The sequence below is a fragment of the Lissotriton helveticus genome, chromosome 1_2, assembly GCF_964261635.1.
Source record: "Lissotriton helveticus chromosome 1_2, aLisHel1.1, whole genome shotgun sequence".
Classification (NCBI taxonomy): domain Eukaryota; kingdom Metazoa; phylum Chordata; class Amphibia; order Caudata; family Salamandridae; genus Lissotriton; species Lissotriton helveticus.
In genome coordinates, this window is record NC_136058.1 from 325,194,779 (window position 1) to 325,208,694 (window position 13,916).

The following is a 13,916-nucleotide window of genomic DNA, read 5'->3' on the forward strand; positions in this document are numbered from 1 at the left end:
CCTGCGGGTGCACCGGAAGCAACCGGAATTCTGATTCGATATCACATTTCGCCATCAGCGCCCCGGGGCCTAGGTGGTTCAAAATGGCCACGGCATCGTCGAACGATGCGTATCGTACCAAACAAACTTCTGGGTCTATGGCATCATTCACTGAGGAACCCCTAGGAGCAGAAAGGTTATGTATGAGTCTAAACTCCCCCGGATCTTTCTTCGGGACCACCCCTAACGGGGAACATATGAAATCGGCCACCGGCGGGCAGGAAAAGGGGCCAGCCACTCGTCCTAAACTGACTTCTTTAGCTATTTTCCTTTCTGCCACGCCTGGGTTGTGCCGTACCGATAACTGATTTCTACAAAAGGAGTTCCCCCGAACTTACCCCACCGGGATGTGGAAGCCATGTAAAAAACCCTTCCTCAACACCCCAGCGGACACATGATCAGGGTACTTGTTTAACCACGGAATCATAACCATTAGATCAACGGGTGTAGGCAATCGGTCACAAAGTTCCACCTCACTCCTGCTTAGGTCCTCCTTTTCCACCCGCCCCGACATTCTTTGATCTACAAGCACTTTCCGGGTGTGAGGAATTCCCACAGCCGGCACACACATGCTTAAACTTGCATGTCCCCTGTGGTCTGTTACAATTGCCTCGATTGAAGCCCCAAGAGACCCCTCCTTGTCCGCCCTTCCCGCCAACTCTAGGCTGATAGCCCCCACCTGTGCCTGCTCGAAAGGGCACCCCGGGCTTTTGGCGGACAACCCCGGACCCGCTCCCGCCTGGCGAGGACGTACCTGTCGCCCCTGGCAGGAGTTGCTTGTGCCATGACACCGAGTCCAAACAATCCCAAGACAGAGAAGAATCAAATTCTTTTGCTTTACGGAACTTCATGTCATAGCCTTTCCATTCTTCCCCCTCGTACATTGAATAAAAATCCATAATGCGATTCTGATAGCAAACCAACTCCGTCATAACATCAGGTTTACGTTCCCCCATAACTGCGGTAAATACAGAGAAGGCCTTAACCCAATTCGTCACTGTCTCTTCCACCCTGAACTCGGCCATCTTGGCGCCTCATACACTAAGGTGCCACAAATCTTTCTGCGTTTTAGCATACTCCATCTCACGATGGTCCGTTAACAATGAAAACATGTTGACATACTTGTCTCCCCATATTAACTCTTTCGTGGCCAAGGGAACGTGCTGTGCAACTTTTTCCCGCCTTGAGGGTATCGAGCCCTCCCCCACCATTGGCAATGCGAGCTTACCCGGATCGGCTATTGCTGCCATCGCTTTCTCTTGACCAGCTGCTGGTACTCCTGGCGTCACCTGTGGGGGAACAAGAGGAACACTCGCCCTTGCGACATCTCTCGATTGCCGCAACTGCTTCATTAACACTCTGGCCTCTTCGGCCGGATCTCCCGGGGTCGCTGTGCCCCCCACCTTTGTTTTCAGCCATGCGGTCAACTGTGCGGCCAATCCTTGGGGCATTTCATCATCCTCGGTCGAGGTGATCACCACTGGGATAGGCTGGCCTAAAACTGGTTCCTGAACCGGGTTACCAGCCGGTACTAGGGGGACGATGGGCGGCACCTTCGGTGCCGGGACACCCCCCCGAGACTGCCCTTTCTTTTACCCGCTTCCCTCTTAACCCGGGAACCACTCCCGGCAAGGCCGGGCCTATTACCTTTTTTGGCTGACCTGGGTCGTTCATTGCCGCCAATTGTTTCTTTACCTCCGCCAAACCTCTACCGAGCGATTGGACTTGACCGAGCTTTCGGTCCATACACGCCATCCGGGTCGACAACAGGCGTAACATCTTCTCCATCTCGGAACCCTTTCCTGCTTGCTTGCCAGGCATGGTTTTGAGTCCTCCGCCTTAGGTCGATCCACGAGGTCCTGAAATCAAGTGTCGAAACTGAAAGATAAAAAGCAAGATTACCACGTTCAAAATTGCTGCTTGTTCCGTCGAGGGCTCACGAGCAACGAGTGGGTGCAGCCTTCCGATCCGAGGAACAAGAGGACGATCTTCAGGGTTCCTGCTCCTTTATCCTTCTGCGGGAGGGCGTGTACCCGTCCCCGATACGCCTGCTGGGCGTGGTCTTCCTTCAAGGTGTCTAGGACAACCCCTCTCGGGCGGGGGGAAGGCACGCTCCGGCTACGCCGCTTTGGGCATACCAGCCGGGCCACGCCCACCCCGCCCAAAATGGCTTCCCGGGAGGTTCGGGCCCCCATCCATACGTTCTGGGGGACCTAGCGGTCGCCCCTTTCCAAATGATCCAGTTTTCTTTTAATAAATAATATTAAGGACTACTTCTCCTGTTCCACAGTTTCAAGGTTGTACTTTCTGGCACAACTTAGTATGATCCTCACACTCTTTCATGATGTACCAATATTTTGTCATTCTGATTTTACTGAAAGGCTGGGGATGTAGCTCAGTGGTAGAGCATTTGACTGCAGATGAAGTGGTCCCTGGTTCAAATCCGGGTGTCCCCTCACCCTATTTTGATTCTGTTGTTTGTAATTTGGACTTTCCATCAACTCCATTTGGATCATCTTTGACAGAGTCAGTGTTCCTTTGGATATTGCACTTTAATAGCATTTCAGTGTTTCCTGCTCAAAGCCTGTGAGTAAATGCAGTTTTTAACACTCGGCTTGGCTTTGTGAAATTTCTGAAACATCATTGATCAATTTTGGAATTCGGCTCTTCCTTTCACAGCACTAAACAAAGGGAATGGACTATTAAACCAATTGACAACTTTGTTATACTGTTTGGTGCTTTCTTGTATTGCACTGAAGAAATGGCGTATATAACTTGGCAGCGAAGCAGTCAATCTATTTCTCATTTCACCTGTGTCTTCAGTCTTACATATATTCCACCTCTTCTCTGTGCATGCAAAGTATGTGTTTGTTTGAAGCACTTCATTTTTGTGCAACGTAGGAACTATTTAATTTCTCCTCAAAAGCTCTGCCTACGTGCAAGATGTATGAACTATCATTGCAGTTGCAAGAAGGCTGGTCTGAAGAATCAGGCCATTTGCAAACGCAAAATGGCTTTATCTGATGTATTAAATGGAAGGTATTCGAAAGGGGTGTTTGGGTGTACCTTCCAAATACCGAATTGTAGTGGTACGTAGAAATGTTTTTCCACCATAATTTGGCCCAAAACAATCATACTTCATCACCATCTCAGTGATTGTGGTAACCAATCCTCAAATGATAAGGTTGTCCCGTAAAAACCTCTTCCCCTTTAAGAATGTTTCAAAACAATCATTGTATGTAGAGGCATTGGTCCTATGTACCACTGCCTATTCAAATAAAATAACAATGAAACAAATATCTGTTTTTTAAATGATCCAGTTTTCCTTTAATAAATAATATTAAGGACTACTTCTCCTGTTCCACAGTTTCAAGGTTGTACTTTCCGGAGCAACTTAGTATGATCCTCTCACTCTTTCATGATGTACTGATATTTTGTCATTCTGGTTGTACTGTAAAGCTGGGGATTTAGCTCAATGGTAGAGCATTTGACTGCAGATCAAGAGGTCCCTGGTTCAAATCCTGGTGTCCCCTCAGCCTATTTTGATTCTGTTGTTTGTAATTAGGATTTTCCATCAATTCCATTTGGATCATCTTTGACAGAGTCAGTGTTCCCTTGGATATTGCACTTTAATGGCATTACAGTGTTTGCTTCTCAAAACCTGTGAGTAAATGCAGTTTTTAACACTCGGCTTGGTATTCCCTTTGGGAAATTTCTGAAACATCATTGATCAATTTTGGAATTCGGCTCTTCCTTTCACAGCACTAAACAAAGGGAATGGACTATGAAACCAATTGACAACTTTGTTATACTGTTTGGTGCTTTCTTGTATTGCACTGAAGAAATGGCGTATAAAACTTGGCAGCGAAGAAGTCAATCTATTTCTCATTTCACCTGTGTCTTCAGTCCTACATATATTCCACCTCTTCTCTGTGCATGCAAAGTATGTGTTTGTTTGAAGCACTTCATTTTTGTGCAACGTAGGAACTATTTAATTTCTCCTTAAAAGCTCTGCCTACGTGCAAGATGTACGAACTATCATTGCAGTTGCAAGAAGGCTGGTCTGAAGAATCAGGCCATTTGCAAACGCAAAATGGCTTTTTCTGATGTATTAAATGGAAGGTATTCGAAAGGGGTGTTTGGGTGTACCTTCCAAATACCGAATTGTAGTGTTACGTAGAAATGTTTTTCCACCATAATTTGGCCCAAAACAATCATACTTCATCACCATCTCAGTGATTGTGGTAACCAATCCTCAAATAATAAGGTGTCCCGTAAAAACTTCTTCCCCTTTAAGAATGTTTCAAAACAATCATTGTATGTAGAGGCATTGGTCCTATGTACCACTGCCTATTCAAATAAACTAACAATGAAACAAATAAATCTGTTTTTTAAATGATCCAGTTTTCCTTTAATAAATAAAATTAAGGACTACTTCCCCTGTTTCACAGTTTCAAGGTTGTACTTTCTGGCACAACTTAGTATGATCCTCACACTCTTTCATGATGTACCGATATTTTGTCATTCTGATTTTACTGAAAGGCTGGGGATATAGCTCAGTGGTAGAGCATTTGACTGCAGATGAATTGGTCCCTGGTTCAAATCCGGGTGTCCCCTCACCCTATTTTGATTCTGTTGTTTGTAATTTGGACTTTTCATCAATTCCATTTGGATCATCTTTGACAGAGTCAGTGTTCCCTTGGATATTGCACTTTAATAGCATTTCAGTGTTTCCTGCTCAAAGCCTGTGAGTAAATGCAGTTTTTAACACTCGGCTTGGTATTCCCTTTGGGAAATTTCTGAAACATCATTGATCAATTTTGGAATTCGGCTCTTCCTTTCACAGCACTAAACAAAGGGAATGGACTATTAAACCAAATGACAACTTTGTTATACTGTTTGGTGCTTTCTTGTATTGCACTGAAGAAATGGCGTATAAAAGAAGCAGTCAATCTATTTCTCATTTCACCTGTGTCTTCAGTCTTCCATATATTCCACCTCTTCTCTGTGCATGCAAAGTATGTGTTTGTTTGAAGCACTTCATTTTCGTGCAACGTAGGAACTATTTAATTTCTCCTTAAAAGCTCTGCCTACGTGCAAGATGTACGAACTATCATTGCAGTTCCAAGAAGGCTGGTCTGAAGAATCAGGCCATTTGCAAACGCAAAATGGCTTTATCTGATGTATTAAATGGAAGGTATTCGAAAGGGGTGTTTGGGTGTACCTTCCAAATACCGAATTGTAGTGGTACGTAGAAATGTTTTTCCACCATAATTTGGCCCAAAACAATCATACTTCATCACCATCTCAGTGATTGTGGTAACCAATCCTCAAATGATAAGGTGTCCCGTAAAAACCTCTTCCCCTTTAAGAATGTTTCAAAACAATCATTGTATGTAGAGGCATTGGTCCTATGTACCACTGCCTATTCAAAGAAAATAACAATGAAACAAATATCTGTTTTTTAAATGATCCAGTTTTCCTTTAATAAATAATATTAAGGACTACTTCTCCTGTTCCACAGTTTCAAGGTTGTACTTTCCGGAGCAACTTAGCATGATCCTCTCACTCTTTCATGATGTACTGATATTTTGTCATTCTGGTTGTACTGTAAAGCTGGGGATATAGCTCAGTGGTAGAGCATTTGACTGCAGATCAAGAGGTCTCTGGTTCAAATCCTGGTGTCCCCTCACCCTATTTTGATTCTGTTGTTTATAATTGGGACTTTCCATCAATTCCATTTGGATCATCTTTGACAGAGTCAGTGTTCCCTTGGATATTGCACTTTAATGGCATTACAGTGTTTGCTTTTAAAAACCTGTGAGTAAATGCAGTTTTTAACACTCGGCTTGGTATTCCCTTTGGGAAATTTCTGAAACATCATTGATCAATTTTGGAATTCGGCTCTTCCTTTCACAGCACTAAACAAAGGGAATGGACTATGAAACCAATTGACAACTTTGTTATACTGTTTGGTGCTTTCTTGTATTGCACTGAAGAAATGGCGTATAAAACTTGGCAGCGAAGCATTCAATCTATTTCTCATTTCACCTGTGTCTTCAGTCTTACATATATTCCACCTCTTCTCTGTGCATGCAAAGTGTGTGTTTGTTTGAAGCACTTCATTTTTGTGCAACGTAGGAACTATTTAATTTCTCCTTAAAAGCTCTGCCTACGTGCAAGATGTACGAACTATCATTGCAGTTGCAAGAAGGCTGGTCTGAAGAATCAGGCCATTTGCAAACGCAAAATGGCTTTTTCTGATGTATTATATGGAAGGTTTTCGAAAGGGGTGTTTGGGTGTACCTTCCAAATACCGAATTGTAGTGGTACGTAGAAATGTTTTTCCACCATAATTTGGCCCAAAACAATCATACTTCATCACCATCTCAGTGATTGTGGTAACCAATCCTCAAATGATAAGGTGTCCCATAAAAACTTCTTCCCCTTTAAGAATGTTTCAAAACAATCATTGTATGTAGAGGCATTGGTCCTATGTACCACTGCCTATTCAAATAAACTAACAATGAAACAAATAAATCTGTTTTTTAAATGATCCAGTTTTCCTTTAATAAATAATATTAAGGACTACTTCTCCTGTTCCACAGTTTCAAGGTTGTACTTTCTGGCACAACTTAGTATGATCCTCACACTCTTTCATGATGTACCGATATTTTGTCATTCTGATTTTACTGAAAGGCTGGGGATATAGCTCAGTGGTAGAGCATTTGACTGCAGATGAAGTGGTCCCTGGTTCAAATCCGGGTGTCCCCTCACCCTATTTTGATTCTGTTGTTTGTAATTTGGACTTTTCATCAATTCCATTTGGATCATCTTTGACAGAGTCAGTGTTCCCTTGGATATTGCACTTTAATAGCATTTCAGTGTTTCCTGCTCAAAGCCTGTGAGTAAATGCAGTTTTTAACACTCGGCTTGGTATTCCCTTTGGGAAATTTCTGAAACATCATTGATCAATTTTGGAATTCGGCTCTTCCTTTCACAGCACTAAACAAAGGGAATGGACTATTAAACCAATTGACAACTTTGTTATATTGTTTGGTGCTTTCTTGTATTGCACTGAAGAAATGGCGTATAAAAGAAGCAGTCAATCTATTTCTCATTTCACCTGTGTCTTCAGTCTTAAATATATTCCACCTCTTCTCTGTGCATGCAAAGTGTGTGTTTGTTTGAAGCACTTCATTTTTGTGCAAGGTAGGAACTATTTAATTTCTCCTTAAAAGCTCTGCCTACGTGCAAGATGTACGAACTATCATTGCAGTTGCAAGAAGGCTGGTCTGAAGAATCAGGCCATTTGCAAACGCAAAATGGCTTTTTCTGATGTATTAAATGGAAGGTATTCGAAAGGGGTGTTTGGGTGTGCCTTCCAAATACAGAATTGTAGTGGTACGTAGAAATGTTTTTCCACCATAATTTGGCCAAAAACAATCATACTTCATCACCATCTCAGTGATTGTGGTAACCAATCCTCAAATGATAAGGTGTCCCGTAAAAACCTCTTCCCCTTTAAGAATGTTTCAAAACAATCATTGTATGTAGAGGCATTGGTCCTATGTACCACTGCCTATTCAAATAAAATAACAATGAAACAAATATCTGTTTTTTAAATGATCCAGTTTTCCTTTAATAAATAATATTAAGGACTACTTCTCTTGTTCCACAGTTTCAAGGTTGTACTTTCCGGAACAACTTAGTATGATCCTCTCACTCTTTCATGATGTACTGATATTTTGTCATTCTAGTTGTACTTTAAAGCTGGGGATATAGCTCAGTGGTAGAGCATTTGACTGCAGATCAAGAGGTCCCTGGTTCAAATCCTGGTGTCCCCTCACCCTATTTTGATTCTGTTGTTTGTAATTGGGACTTTCCATCAATTTCATTTGGATCATCTTTGACAGAGTCAGTGTTCCCTTGGATATTGCACTTTAATGGCATTACAGTGTTTGCTTCTCAAAACCTGTGAGTAAATGCAGTTTTTAACACTCGGCTTGGTATTCCCTTTGGGAAATTTCTGAAACATCATTGATCAATTTTGGAATTCGGCTCTTCCTTTCACAGCACTAAACAAAGGGAATGGACTATTAAACCAATTGACAACTTTGTTATACTGTTTGGTGCTTTCTTGTATTGCACTGAAGAAATGGCATATAAAACTTGGCAGCGAAGCAGTCAATCTATTTCTCATTTCACCTGTGTCTTCAGTCTTACATATATTCCACCTCTTCTCTGTGCATGCAAAGTATGTGTTTGTTTGAAGCACTTCATTTTTGTGCAACGTAGGAACTATTTAATTTCTCCTTAAAAGCTCTGCCTACGTGCAAGATGTACGAACTATCATTGCAGTTGCAAGAAGGCTGGTCTGAAGAATCAGGCCATTTGCAAACGCAAAATGGCTTTTTCTGATGTATTAAATGGAAGGTATTCGAAAGGGGTGTTTGGGAGTACCTTCCAAATACCGAATTGTAGTGGTACGTAGAAATGTTTTTCCACCATAATTTGGCCCAAAACAATCATACTTCATCATCATCTCTGTGATTGTGGTAACCAATCCTCAAATGATAAGGTGTCCCGTAAAAACCTCTTCCCCTTTAAGAATGTTTCAAAACAATCATTGTATGTAGAGGCATTGGTCCTATGTACCACTGCCTATTCAAATAAACTAACAATGAAACAAATAAATCTGTTTTTTAAATGATCCAGTTTTCCTTTAATAAATAAAATTAAGGACTACTTCCCCTGTTCCACAGTTTCAAGGTTGTACTTTCTGGCACAACTTAGTATGATCCTCACACTCTTTCATGATGTACCGATATTTTGTCATTCTGATTTTACTGAAAGGCTGGGGATATAGCTCAGTGGTAGAGCATTTGACTGCAGATGAATTGGTCCCTGGTTCAAATCCGGGTGTCCCCTCACCCTATTTTGATTCTGTTGTTTGTAATTTGGACTTTTCATCAATTCCATTTGGATCATCTTTGACAGAGTCAGTGTTCCCTTGGATATTGCACTTTAATAGCATTTCAGTGTTTCCTGCTCAAAGCCTGTGAGTAAATGCAGTTTTTAACACTCGGCTTGGTATTCCCTTTGGGAAATTTCTGAAACATCATTGATCAATTTTGGAATTCGGCTCTTCCTTTCACAGCACTAAACAAAGGGAATGGACTATTAAACCAATTGACAACTTTGTTATACTGTTTGGTGCTTTCTTGTATTGCACTGAAGAAATGGCGTATAAAAGAAGCAGTCAATCTATTTCTCATTTCACCTGTGTCTTCAGTCTTCCATATATTCCACCTCTTCTCTGTGCATGCAAAGTATGTGTTTGTTTGAGCACTTCATTTTCGTGCAACGTAGGAACTATTTAATTTCTCCTTAAAAGCTCTGCCTACGTGCAAGATGTACGAACTATCATTGCAGTTGCAAGAAGGCTGGTCTGAAGAATCAGGCCATTTGCAAACGCAAAATGGCTTTATCTGATGTATTAAATGGAAGGTATTCGAAAGGGGTGTTTGGGTGTACCTTCCAAATACCGAATTGTAGTGGTACGTAGAAATGTTTTTCCACCATAATTTGGCCCAAAACAATCATAATTCATCACCATCTCAGTGATTGTGGTAACCAATCCTCAAATGATAAGGTGTCCCGTAAAAACCTCTTCCCCTTTAAGAATGTTTCAAAACAATCATTGTATGTAGAGGCATTGGTCCTATGTACCACTGCCTATTCAAAGAAAATAACAATGAAACAAATATCTGTTTTTTAAATGATCCAGTTTTCCTTTAATAAATAATATTAAGGACTACTTCTCCTGTTCCACAGTTTCAAGGTTGTACTTTCCGGAGCAACTTAGCATGATCCTCTCACTCTTTCATGATGTACTGATATTTTGTCATTCTGGTTGTACTGTAAAGCTGGGGATATAGCTCAGTGGTAGAGCATTTGACTGCAGATCAAGAGGTCTCTGGTTCAAATCCTGGTGTCCCCTCACCCTATTTTGATTCTGTTGTTTATAATTGGGACTTTCCATCAATTCCATTTGGATCATCTTTGACAGAGTCAGTGTTCCCTTGGATATTGCACTTTAATGGCATTACAGTGTTTGCTTCTCAAAACCTGTGAGTAAATGCAGTTTTTAACACTCGGCTTGGTATTCCCTTTGGGAAATTTCTGAAACATCATTGATCAATTTTGGAATTCGGCTCTTCCTTTCACAGCACTAAACAAAGGGAATGGACTATGAAACCAATTGACAACTTTGTTATACTGTTTGGTGCTTTCTTGTATTGCACTGAAGAAATGGCGTATAAAACTTGGCAGCGAAGCATTCAATCTATTTCTCATTTCACCTGTGTCTTCAGTCTTACATATATTCCACCTCTTCTCTGTGCATGCAAAGTGTGTGTTTGTTTGCAGCACTTCATTTTTGTGCAACGTAGGAACTATTTAATTTCTCCTTAAAAGCTCTGCCTACGTGCAAGATGTACGAACTATCATTGCAGTTGCAAGAAGGCTGGTCTGAAGAATCAGGCCATTTGCAAACGCAAAATGGCTTTTTCTGATGTATTATATGGAAGGTATTCGAAAGGGGTGTTTGGGTGTACCTTCCAAATACCGAATTGTAGTGGTACGTAGAAATGTTTTTCCACCATAATTTGGCCCAAAACAATCATACTTCATCACCATCTCAGTGATTGTGGTAACCAATCCTCAAATGATAAGGTGTCCCATAAAAACTTCTTCCCCTTTAAGAATGTTTCAAAACAATCATTGTATGTAGAGGCATTGGTCCTACGTACCACTGCCTATTCAAATAAACTAACAATGAAACAAATACATCTGTTTTTTAAATGATCCAGTTTTCCTTTAATAAATAATATTAAGGACTACTTCTCCTGTTCCACAGTTTCAAGGTTGTACTTTCTGGCACAACTTAGTATGATCCTCACACTCTTTCATGATGTACCGATATTTTGTCATTCTGATTTTACTGAAAGGCTGGGGATATAGCTCAGTGGTAGAGCATTTGACTGCAGTTGAAGTGGTTCCTGGTTCAAATCCGGGTGTCCCCTCACCCTATTTTGATTCTGTTGTTTGTAATTTGGACTTTTCATCAATTCCATTTGGATCATCTTTGACAGAGTCAGTGTTCCCTTGGATATTGCACTTTAATAGCATTTCAGTGTTTCCTGCTCAAAGCCTGTGAGTAAATGCAGTTTTTAACACTCGGCTTGGTATTCCCTTTGGGAAATTTCTGAAACATCATTGATCAATTTTGGAATTCGGCTCTTCCTTTCACAGCACTAAACAAAGGGAATGGACTATTAAACCAATTGACAACTTTGTTATATTGTTTGGTGCTTTCTTGTATTGCACTGAAGAAATGGCGTATAAAAGAAGCAGTCAATCTATTTCTCATTTCACCTGTGTCTTCAGTCTTAAATATATTCCACCTCTTCTCTGTGCATGCAAAGTGTGTGTTTGTTTGAAGCACTTCATTTTTGTGCAAGGTAGGAACTATTTAATTTCTCCTTAAAAGCTCTGCCTACGTGCAAGATGTACGAACTATCATTGCAGTTGCAAGAAGGCTGGTCTGAAGAATCAGGCCATTTGCAAACGCAAAATGGCTTTTTCTGATGTATTAAATGGAAGGTATTCGAAAGGGGTGTTTGGGTGTGCCTTCCAAATACAGAATTGTAGTGGTACGTAGAAATGTTTTTCCACCATAATTTGGCCAAAAACAATCATACTTCATCACCATCTCAGTGATTGTGGTAACCAATCCTCAAATGATAAGGTGTCCCGTAAAAACCTCTTCCCCTTTAAGAATGTTTCAAAACAATCATTGTATGTAGAGGCATTGGTCCTATGTACCACTGCCTATTCAAATAAAATAACAATGAAACAAATATCTGTTTTTTAAATGATCCAGTTTTCCTTTAATAAATAATATTAAGGACTACTTCTCTTGTTCCACAGTTTCAAGGTTGTACTTTCCGGAACAACTTAGTATGATCCTCTCACTCTTTCATGATGTACTGATATTTTGTCATTCTAGTTGTACTTTAAAGCTGGGGATATAGCTCAGTGGTAGAGCATTTGACTGCAGATCAAGAGGTCCCTGGTTCAAATCCTGGTGTCCCCTCACCCTATTTTGATTCTGTTGTTTGTAATTGGGACTTTCCATCAATTTCATTTGGATCATCTTTGACAGAGTCAGTGTTCCCTTGGATATTGCACTTTAATGGCATTACAGTGTTTGCTTCTCAAAACCTGTGAGTAAATGCAGTTTTTAACACTCGGCTTGGTATTCCCTTTGGGAAATTTCTGAAACATCATTGATCAATTTTGGAATTCGGCTCTTCCTTTCACAGCACTAAACAAAGGGAATGGACTATTAAACCAATTGACAACTTTGTTATACTGTTTGGTGCTTTCTTGTATTGCACTGAAGAAATGGCATATAAAACTTGGCAGCGAAGCAGTCAATCTATTTCTCATTTCACCTGTGTCTTCAGTCTTACATATATTCCACCTCTTCTCTGTGCATGCAAAGTATGTGTTTGTTTGAAGCACTTCATTTTTGTGCAACGTAGGAACTATTTAATTTCTCCTTAAAAGCTCTGCCTACGTGCAAGATGTACGAACTATCATTGCAGTTGCAAGAAGGCTGGTCTGAAGAATCAGGCCATTTGCAAACGCAAAATGGCTTTTTCTGATGTATTAAATGGAGGGTATTCGAAAGGGGTGTTTGGGAGTACCTTCCAAATACCGAATTGTAGTGGTACGTAGAAATGTTTTTCCACCATAATTTGGCCCAAAACAATCATACTTCATCATCATCTCTGTGATTGTGGTAACCAATCCTCAAATGATAAGGTGTCCCGTAAAAACCTCTTCCCCTTTAAGAATGTTTCAAAACAATCATTGTATGTAGAGGCATTGGTCCTATGTACCACTGCCTATTCAAATAAAATAACAATGAAACAAATAAATCTGTTTTTTAAATGATCCAGTTTTCCTTTAATAAATAATATTAAGGACTACTTCTCCTGTTCCACAGTTTCAAGGTTGTACTTTCTGGCACAACTTAGTATGAGCCTCACACTCTTTCATGATGTACTGATATTTTGTCATTCTAATTTTACTGAAAAGCTGGGGATATAGCTAAGTGGTAGAGCATTTGACTGCAGATCAAGAGGTCCCTGGTTCAAATCCGGGCGTCCCCTCACCCTATTTTGATGCTGTTGTTTGTAATTGGGACTTTTCATCAATTCCATTTGGATCATCTTTGACAGAGTCAGTGTTCCCTTGGATATTGCACTTTACTAGCATTTCCGTGTTTCTTGCTCAAAGCCTGTGAGTAAATGCACTTTTTAACACTCGGCTTGGTATTCCCTTTGGGAAATTTCTGAAACATCATTGATCAATTTTGGAATTCGGCTCTTCCTTTCACAGCACTAAACAAAGGGAATGGACTATGAAACCAATTGACAACTTCGTCATACTGTTTGGTGCTTTTTGTATTGCGCTGAAGAAATAGCGTATAAAACTTGGCAGCGAAGCAGTCAATCTATTTCTCATTTCACCTGTGTCTTCAGTCTTACATATATTCCACCTCTTCTCTGTGCATGCAAAGTATGTGTTTGTTTGAAGCACTTCATTTTTGTGCAACGTAGGAACTATTTAATTTCTCCTTAAAAGCTCTGCCTACGTGCAAGATGTACGAACTATCATTGCAGTTGCAAGAAGGCTGGTCTAAAGAATCAGGCCATTTGCAAACGCAAAATGGCTTTTTCTGATGTATTAAATGGAAGGTATTCGAAAGGGGTGTTTGGGTGTACCTTCCAAATACCGAATTG

General features: G+C 40.6%; 2 non-coding genes across 2 annotated transcripts; both read left to right on the top strand.

Moving 5' to 3' along the window:
* The first annotated feature begins 7,814 nt into the window (after nucleotides 1-7,814).
* Nucleotides 7,815-7,886, top strand: TRNAC-GCA (transfer RNA cysteine (anticodon GCA)). Its single transcript has one exon. It is a non-coding gene; the product is annotated as a tRNA-Cys (tRNA).
* Nucleotides 7,887-12,127: 4,241 nt separating this feature from the next.
* Nucleotides 12,128-12,199, top strand: TRNAC-GCA (transfer RNA cysteine (anticodon GCA)). The gene has a single exon. It is a non-coding gene; the product is annotated as a tRNA-Cys (tRNA).
* The last annotated feature ends 1,717 nt before the right edge of the window (nucleotides 12,200-13,916 follow it).